This window comes from Trachurus trachurus (assembly GCF_905171665.1).
Source record: "Trachurus trachurus genome assembly, chromosome: 21".
NCBI lineage: Eukaryota > Metazoa > Chordata > Actinopteri > Carangiformes > Carangidae > Trachurus > Trachurus trachurus.
The window spans coordinates 12,279,324-12,287,332 of record NC_139899.1 but is presented as its reverse complement, the minus strand read 5'-3'; the positions used below and the strand labels follow the sequence as shown (position 1 = coordinate 12,287,332).

Genomic DNA, 8,009 nt, shown 5'->3' with positions numbered 1-8,009 from the left:
TCAGAATCCATTCAGGCTTGTAACTTACCGACAGCTGTTCACATACAATAAAAGGCAGGATATTATGCACAGGCACAAGCATCACAGTTAAAGCGTAGGGTGGTGCTGCGTTCTTCTTATCCCTCTCTGGCAGACATCAGCTCATACCATAGTGTCTACAGCTGCTGTAAAAACTGTTTACTTCTATTCTGCTGCACTACAAAGCAATGAGTGAATATGTGAAAGACACTGGGGCTGTGGGACTAAGGATTGTTTTGAAAATGTTTGCCTTTTGAATCAACTCTACAAATCATCTCACTTTCAACCTCCTTTTTCACACTGCCTGCTAAATTGTTTGTGATGTTTGTCTTTATATTGTTGTTTTTTTGAAGCTGCTTTTTTTCTTTTCTTTTTTTTTAAACCATTTGACAGAGAATTGTTACAACTCTGCAGGACCCTCAGCTCTACAAAGTATCAAAACTCAGTGTACATCCACCCAGCCACAAAAGAGATGATCTAAGTAACTTGCTAGTGAACATAATGGAGCATTTAGCAGCTGGGGAGTTAAACATCACCTTCTGGAGATGATTCAAAACACATTAGAGCCAGGAGGTGACTAAATAATGCTCTCAAATTATCGGGTAGACCCTGCTATTTGTTGAATATCTTAAAATGCAATTGTAACACATTTGCACCATCAGCTACAGAGTGAGATGTGTTAACAGTGTCCAAAAGCAATCAATAAAGAATTCAACCATCAGCACTGCAAACAAGTTAAAAGCACATTGCTAAACTGGTCTTGATAACAATGGCCTATTTGCAAATGCAGCAAATAGGAAGCAGTGTGCTCTTATTGTGCTAAGCTTTAAAGTTTAATGTACAATACTAATTTCTTTTTGGCCCTTTAGACCCACAGAACCCTTTTAACATTTTCTAAATTCCCTAAAATCCTCGCTGATTCTACATTTCAAAAGTTGCACCGAGCAATAAACCAACCAATTTCTTAGTTTCTGAACAGTTGACCTCCCTGAGAGAAGGCTGTTAACTGCCATTGTTAAGGATTTATAGGAAAGTGTCACTCAGCTCAAAGCTTATCCTGACCACACTGCATTAATTCAATAGACCATTCGTGTGCCTGAGTGTCTTTGATGGTGCTATAGGGGCAGATTAAACATGAAAGGATAGCACTGATAGGTATGGGGTCTGCCACTGGTACACTAATAAGCACCAGGCAAGGCAGTGCTGTAGGACAGCTCTGGGTTTACATAATATGCAGGCCGGGTGTTGTCTGTAGTGACAGGAAGAAAGGGAGAATGAGACAGCAGTACTTTTTTTGTGCCTGTGGCTCTTCCCACCTCAATTCAAAGAGCTGCAGTGATAAAAGGAACACAAAAAGTAAATTAAAACAAGAGACAATTACACAACTGATAATGCAATTATTGGTGGAAGCACAATAAATTCTAAAAACAACAAGTCCTCTCCTGCTCTGTTTATCTCTCTCTTAGTCACTGCCTCTGTGTGTAGGAAAGACCAGAGCTCAGATCAAACGGTCGTGGTGATGAAAAGAGCAGGTCTCCGAGGGCTGATAGAGAAAGGAAGGGATGAGACAGAGATCAGAGAGAGGGAACAAATGAAGGCTAATTTGCCCTGATGATCCAGACTGTAACTAAAAAACTTCAAAGAGTCACAGCTGTAACTCAAGAGCATTGGTCAGATTTTGTGATTGCACTTGGATCATCTCAATCACCTCAAATTCATCTTACTGTTAGCCATATTACTTTTCAAGATATTTATATATTACTTACAGGCTTACATATTCCAGTTTAAGTCTTCCCTGCTGTTACCTTGAAGCCACCTCTGCAAGACTGTGTTTGAAAGGAACTGAGCTGAATGGTATGCAATCTAGCTGCTGACAGCAAACTGTTCATTGTTCATGAGGATCCTTCAAAATTTAATATAATTATGAATCTATGTGGATGGAATGATTAACTCCACAATATTTGTTTGTCATGCCAGCAAGTCATAAAATAATAATATAAAACAAGTTTTACAAGCTAAAAGTTTATGTTTTTCTTTAACATCCACACATTACATTTATCAAATCTTGTGAGGTTTGGATATACTACAGAGAATAACTGCAATGTTATTACAGTAGGAGTTAAAGGGCTTTATTTTACCAGTCCAAATCACAATGAACAAATGCTCAAGGAACAAGCTAAATGCACTGTGTGCCCATACAACCTGTTATTTTCACAGCAGGAAAAACTACTATGCAGTTCAATGAGGTTTTATTTAGTCTCTTAAACGTGGATGTTTTTTTTGTTTTTTTTCAATAAAGAATCAAGAGTGCCATCTCCTATTTCCTATAAAAGCCAGGTGCATTTGCACCTTGGTGCATTGCTATTAAAATGGCCATTTAGATTCTGTTTGTGGAGAATTGATCATGCTGTGTGAGTGACCATTGAGTCATGCAACACACAATATGCCATTCTGTATATATGACCCAACCTTTTGTAATTGTAATGTGCCAAATAAATATCTCATGCACATTTTTGTTTGTGCTCACATTGTACACCCATAATAATTATAATACCAATAATTTGTTTAATAAAAGTAAACAATGTAGAAAAACACATAATGATAATTATAAACATTCATACTGTACATACGGTAATGCATAGGCCTACAGTGTGCATGCACATGCAAATACAAAAGTTTATTCAACTGGAGACAAGTGGAGTCCAAGGCAATAAGCAGGTCTTCTTTGATGAGGTTTCTGCACTGTGTTTTGTCCTAAATCTGGGTCGGAACTCTTCAACAGGTTGTTGTGTGGTACATGAGGGAAGGGATAGTATATGATTTGTATCAGAGAGCAGAAGACGGGGAGACATGATTTTATCAGTGATGTGGGCATGGGGTCAAGAAGGCAAGTGGTAGATCTTGAGATTTTAACAAGGTTGATAACATACTGCTCATCAATAGTGGAGGAAACGGTTAGCAGGGAAATTTTGAAACTGCTGTTAGAAGGAAATGGTTTTCCATAAAACCACAGCAGAGTTTTACAGAGGCAGGGAGAGGGGATTGTTTTGCTGGTTGAAGTACAGTAGCTTGTTGAGTTCCAGGTGTAGCAACTGGGGCCAAATGCAGGCAACCAAGAAACTGTTTATGAGCTTCATTGAGGCACAGGGGGGTTACTGATGACAGGTGAGGGGGCTGAAGGGCAGACAAACCAAACAGGAGCAGACTGACGGAAAGTTGTGGACAGATGGAGAATCGTAGAATCAGCACGTCAGGTCGGACCAGGAGCACTCACTGAGTTCCTACTGAAGCAGGGGCAAACCACACACCCACAGGCAGACAGGAGATAGACAGATGAAATGATGTTTCCTACAGCAGCGATGGGGTGAGGTGGGCAGAGACAAGCTGAGTCGAAACCACAGAGTCAGTCCGAGAAAAAATGCTGGAAGGTCTGGCATTGGCGCTCAGACAGTCTGGCAATGTTTGGTATGGCAACTATACAGTCTGCTGGTTTGATCGGTGAGGTGGTGCAGCTGGGAAAAACAGGTGTTAATGATGAGGCTGATGAGAAGGTGTGGCATCGTGGAGAATGAAGGCGGGACTGAAGTGACCTTCACAGCAGCAGGCAGAGCAGAATGTAACACTAGGGTTGCCTTGTCCATTGGAAGTAATGGTGGAGTTTTAAGTGGCTTGTTTAGTGCATCCTTATTGGCTCTTTGATCTTTGGATTCTGGTGTGATCGGTTGGCAACCAACTGCCTTCATTATATAGTGCTCTGATGTAATCCATCCAATCTCTGATGTAATTGTGACAGAAGGACACAAGTTGAGCAAGATGAGTGTGTCTGCCAGGAACACATCACACTGAAAAAAGTGTAACATGCAGTTGTTCATTCAAACTAATAACTGCCATTTGAAACAGGATAAAATTATTGATTTGATTGTAAAACTCATTCTTTTTGCATTTAGATACATCAAGTTTGATTTATACTGAACTAAATATACGTCCAAAGGACCCAAAACAAAGTTTTTGATTTCTCTCAATTTATTTTTTTTCCATCATGACCTGCAGGTAATATTTTTAGGTTGAGTCAAATGAACTGCGCATGCGCATTGCACACTGCTCAGTCAGCGCACATGTTAATGTCCGGTAGCTCCCTCTCGGCATGCTGACCAGACGCTGGACATCGTGATATCCTTTACGTCCTGGGTGGATTTCGTCGAAAAATAAACGTAAGTAGCAAAGACGTTGCTGATAATTAATGTTTTAGTGTTTTGTGTTGTTAAAATTGCAAAGAATAGCCCAATTTAAGTACTTATATGGGGCGATACCTGGCATGATTGTAACGTTAGCTGGCAGTAACGTTAGCTGGCTAGCTAGTTGGCAGTAGCAGCTATGACCGTGAATAATAATAAATATATTTTCTAACTCTTTACAAGTGTCGGTAATGTAAGCTAACGTTAGCCAAAAGGCTACATTCCAGGCTAAATAGATATTGCAGACTGGGCCCGTCCTCTCGGGCTCAATTGTGTAGCCTCCTGCCCTTGACAGCAACAGTTGTCAGGTCCGTAAAGGTAAGGAAATACGGTAGTGAAGCACTGGAGACGTGGGCCGATAACAACGGCAGCCTCCAGTGTTTTGGTATAAGTTACCGAGCAGGAGAGCCGTTGTGCTGAGCTGGGATGGGGGTGTTAGCGGCGGATGCTAACCGCTAACGCTAGTCGAAGTTAGCATCGAGCTAGCTCACTACAATGGCTCTCATACTTGTTAACTACATTCCAGGCTTTAGTTAACGTTAGATATCGTCCGTTCGCGGCTCCAGCGCTTCACTCAGACTGCATTTTTCCTTTGTGGTGCTGCAAGAGAGAGAAAGAGAAACGTTCTAGCACTTGCTAACATCCAGCTAGTGTGGCTATTACTCTGCGGCTGAGCTCTGTTGCTGGTGAGAAAACGCTGGCTCTCTCCACCCATAAAGGTTTACCTCTTGGTTCTGTATTATGTGGTCTTCAGAGAGTAGTAATTGTTTATTTTATCTTGTATGCTTTCAGAAACACAAGGCCGCTCTCTTCAGCTCCCTGGCTGTAGCCTATATCTCAATCCAACCTGAGCAGGTAACATGTTGCATCTACACTGCACATCGCCTTTTTAACCATTTCACAAATCACCCTGAATATTAGACCATTAGTTTGTCTTTGGACTTTAAGATTTGAAGCCAAAAACAGTTTTTTTTAAAAAAGTTGTTCGATATATAAGATCTTTCAATAATGTGTTGTTGTCTTTGGCAGAGCGACACCAATTTCATATGGCACAGCAGGTATTTATGTACCCTCAAAAATCTCTTCTGGAAGTGTCAAATGTTTCAACTCTTTCTCTCGATGTGTTGAAAGAGGAGATCGCAGAATGATCCTTGCATTATGGATCTTTGGCAGGGATCCCTGAATTCACTGAAATCATCCACATGTTGTTTCTGAAGGACAAACTTTTTTTCATTGTTCGGAAGCTGAGTGCATGGCACTGGGAACACTTCAGGGCCTTTGAACTTAAAGTGAGCCCCACCAAAGACATAATACTCGTGGCGCCAGATGAACTGACGGATCCATATCCGCTGGTGGATTACACTGTGGGAGGATTGCGTTTGATTACCCTGAAGAGACATATTCAAGTTTAAGGTCTGCATTTTCATCAAAACATCATATTTGCATATAATTCATTCTACTAGAAATGTTAAATGGGCACTTAATTGCCACTGGGGTAATTTGACACTGCACTTATTACAATTCTAACCTGTCATCTTTATGCTCACACAATGTGATTGTGAATGTGAAATAATGCTTTGCTTCCCCCTCTCCTGTTCTCCACACCCATCCAGGACGTGTTTTTACACAAGCTTACTGCACTACATCTGTTTGCTCACAATCTGTCAACCCCTCTCAACACACCCAGGTAAGAATGACGGTTCTGACCTTGACCCCAACCTGGTTCTCCCTCTTTCCCGCTCTAGGAATCCTCATTTCTCTGCTGCTGGGGTTCAGTATTCTGCATCACATGTATCTGTCTCTGAGTCTTGTTGTAATGGTGGACTAAGTTAAAGGGACACTGAAACATTATTACAACTCTAACCTGTCATCTTTATGCCCACACAAGGTTGTTTTGAATGTAAATTAATGCTTTCCCTCTCCCCCTTTGTCTCTCCTGTTTTTTTTTCTCCAGACACCCAGGACATGGTTTGACTCCAGTCTCCTGCACTACACACGCCGTCAGGGCATCAAAATCTACACCAACACCTTTTTCAACACGCCCAGGTAAGAATGAGTTGTGACCCCAACTCCTAACCTGGGTCTCTCTCTCGCTCACTCGTCGGTCTCCGGAATCTTCCTCCTGCTGAGGTTCAGTATTCTTCATCATATGTGTCTGTATCTGACTGAGTCCTGTTGTCTCTCATGTCTCTTCCCCAGTGTAAAGACAGGACGTTTTTTGACCCCACCCTGCACTTCATCGGTTGCCTGGGCATCACCATCTACATTCAACTTCTTGAACACATCCAGGTAATAACAGTCCTCAACCTGACCCCCCTCACCTGGTGAAGCCTACTCAAACTCAAACCATGATTGTTGTGTGGGCTTCCTAGAGGAGCCTGTCCACAATTTGGGGGTAAAATCAACTTATGTTGTATTGTGGTATTATCTATAATATTAGTTGAAGCATTACCCGATAGATCGGCTACCGTTGAGAACAAATGTTTTTATTCATCTGTAGAAACCTGCAGTGGGAGCTGATGCCAAGTCTTTTGTGTGTCCCTGTCCTTTGTTATTTTAGTTGGTATTGAAGCAGCTTCCTGGACCCTTGATCCGTCAATATGGCAAATCCCATACGACTCCTCATCTTGTTGAGTGACGACGGCTCAGAGAGGATGGATCTACCACTGGTGCCAGACACTGTTGAAGAGCTCATTGAACAGGTCAAAGAAGCATACAAACTTACTGGAGGCATCAGGCTGCAATACAAAGATACTGACTTTGGAGGAGCATTTGTTAACTTAAGCTCAACCTCCTTGATCAAGGATCTTACCACCATCAAGGTCATACCGACTGTTCCTGATACTGATCTCATTCTTGAATTCATAGACAGTGCCCCAACTGATTTGAGTGACCTAGATTCAAGCTCCTTATCGACACACACTGATTCAGATGACACAATCATACTCAGCAGCAGCTCTTCTGAGAGACTCCGAACAAAGCCCTGGCCGAAAGAGTTCAACATCCCAACCTTCTCCTTTGAAACAGAAGGTCAACTCGAGAAAGGGAATGCTGAATACACAAAGAACCAAACTAGACTGACCCCTACGTCTAAAATGCTGTCAGACATTCTGGAAAGATTGGCAGAGAAGATTTTCTCCTACAAGACGTACCCCAATGATGCAGACCTGAGTGATGTCGCAGAGGCTCTCACAAGGAAGCATCCCTGCCTTAGGCAACCAGACTCCTTCAATGAGAGCTATGGATGGAAAATGAGACTCAAGAATAAGATGTGCAATTATCGCACTCAGTTGAAGTCACATGGACTTGCATCTGAGCTCGTGGTGAACACACTCAAATCCAAGTCACGAGAAGATCCCCTTCCCCGCTCAGCAAAGAACAACAAAAAGGCAAGAAGAGGTGAGGCCAATTATTATCCTCAGCCCAGCATTGAGACTCCAGAAAGCCTGGAACAAGAAAGAACATTGCTTCTGACTGAAGTAAAGAAGAGAAACAATGAGAAAACCATACGGGAGAAGATGGCCAGGACCTTCGAGTTTAGGAGGCAAGAGGTTGTAGATCAGAACCCTTCCATCGAGAACCTCATGGAAAGATGGCCAGCTCTATTTCAGGTGGAAGAGGTATACCTTTCTTAACCTCTTTCATACTAATTATAACAAACATTTTTTCAGAAATAATACATCCACAGGGCTTTGTGAAGACTAGTAATAGTATTGCTTTTTCATCAAAAATTATATTTAGTTTGAAATTACTACT

General features: G+C 41.8%; 1 long non-coding RNA gene across 1 annotated transcript; it reads left to right on the top strand.

The window, feature by feature from the left end:
* Window positions 1-5,289: 5,289 nt before the first annotated feature.
* Window positions 5,290-7,342, top strand: LOC311004477. Its single transcript, XR_014596307.1, has 5 exons — window positions 5,290-5,666; window positions 5,867-5,940; window positions 6,208-6,299; window positions 6,453-6,542; window positions 6,814-7,342. It is a non-coding gene; the product is annotated as an uncharacterized lncRNA (long non-coding RNA).
* The last annotated feature ends 667 nt before the right edge of the window (window positions 7,343-8,009 follow it).